This window comes from Acyrthosiphon pisum, chromosome A1 (genome assembly GCF_005508785.2).
Source record: "Acyrthosiphon pisum isolate AL4f chromosome A1, pea_aphid_22Mar2018_4r6ur, whole genome shotgun sequence".
NCBI lineage: Eukaryota > Metazoa > Arthropoda > Insecta > Hemiptera > Aphididae > Acyrthosiphon > Acyrthosiphon pisum.
In genome coordinates this window covers 98,214,187-98,216,226 of record NC_042494.1, presented here as the reverse complement: position 1 = coordinate 98,216,226, position 2,040 = coordinate 98,214,187, and positions in this window count along the sequence as shown.

The window sequence follows — 2,040 nt, the reverse complement described above, 5'->3', positions numbered from 1 at the left end:
TACCTTACGTAGATATAGCATTAAGGATGTATTTATGCTGTCCAACATCCAATTGTTCAGCCGAGAGATCATTTTCAGCATTAAAGACGGTTAAATCTTATTTGAGGTCGAGAATGACTGATGATCGTCTTAATAGGTTAGCAATCTTGTCGATTGAATCTACACTTACCATGGATATGAGCTTTAATGACATTATAAGTACATTTGCAAAACAAAATTCACGAAGAAAACTATAATATTTTTTTCTCAGAAAGTGTCATCAATGGGTGGCTCCTTTCATCAAATTATTTTCCTGTTATATTACTCTTAGCATATATTCTTATTGTATTTATAATACAGATTGTATATTACTTGTAAAAATAAAATTAAAAATATTTTTTTCTAAATGTTTATTAATTAATTTACCGTAATATATATATTTGTATTGAAAATGTTTTTGTTTTTAATAATCACCCCATATCAGAGTTAACTGTTATTATTAAAAGAGGGCGCCTCTAAGGAACAGTGCCCCAGGGCGCCAAAAACATAAATACGTATCTGCAACTAGAATCTAGTTACTAGATTCCATCGAACAAGAAACTGTTGAAGAAAATCGAAACAGTTTTACTGCCTCAAACGGTGATGAGCCACAAAAAAAAAATAATTAAATCACACATCATTGTAAAATCAATACATTAATCGCTCCGCTCAGAATCTAAAAATCCTAAAAGAATAAAAATCTAAAAAGGATAAAAAAAAGCAGCTGAATAAAAAATGTATAAAAAAAAAAAATGGAATTTTAATAAAAAAAAAGGTTAGTTAAATTAATAAACCTAGATAAGTAAAAAAAAAAACTAAATAGGATAAAAATCAGTTGAATAAAAAATTTATATTTAATAAAAATCGAAAATTAATAAAATAATTATTAAAAAAAGGTGGGTAAGTGGATGTCGCTCTGCTGTACAGTAGGTTAGAAGTGGGTCACTGTATAATGGACAGTATTAAATTTGAATTCAATGATATAATATCACTGTATAAGAAAAACGATTCTGAGCGGAGACGGTATATCAGTCTATGTATTAGACATATATATACTTATCTATGGTATTAAAAAAAAATTGACCTATAATAGGTACCTATAATAAATTCCAAATTAATCATATCATAATATCTATTAGGTACTTATAAGTTATAACGCGTTATACATCAACAAAAAAACGTGGTACTATCATAGATATATAATAGTATACTTTAGAAGTTTCAAGTATACCCACGAATAATATTATACAATCACAACAAAATAACTAAAATAGTTATCCTAGGTTTTTAATATGTAATTTCGTCCAAATTTGTACTTAAAATGACTATAAAAATAAACTGCGTAAATGTATTTTTTAGATTTTTTGGTAACAGAATTAATTACTTACGTGGAATCTTGTTTTAAATTTTCAATTCTTAGATACAAAAATTGAACATTTTATAAATTTTTAACTACAAAATAATTTTTCAAATTAAAATTTGTTCTTTAAATGCTTATAAAAAAAAACTGTGCCTATGTATTTTTAATATTTTTCAACTGATATTGTAACAATATATCATTAAATTTATACACTTTTTGGCCCAACAGATAAAACTTTATTGATATTTATAGAAAAAAAAACTAAAAAATTTGAAAACTGAAAATGTCCGTAATAAACAGCTCAAAAAGAGTCAAAATTGTATGGTGTATAGGAAATGCTAATATAAACATTCAGTGAAATTTTCATGTATCTGCAGTTATTCGTTTTTGAATTACAACAAAATAAGGAAATCGCTACATGAGAAATCGAGTGAATATCCAATGTTGTAAAAATTTGAATTTCAAACGATCATAAAAATTTAATTTGACTTTCTTATAGATATTTTTTGTTTGATAAAGGTAGATAATCTTATAAGGAATCTTGTATTACATTTTCATATCTTAGATTTAAAAAGAAAAATTTTTATGAATTTCTAACTCGAAATAATTTGCAAATTTTCGTGATTTTTCCATATTTTGTAATTTTGTGAACTTTAAATGCT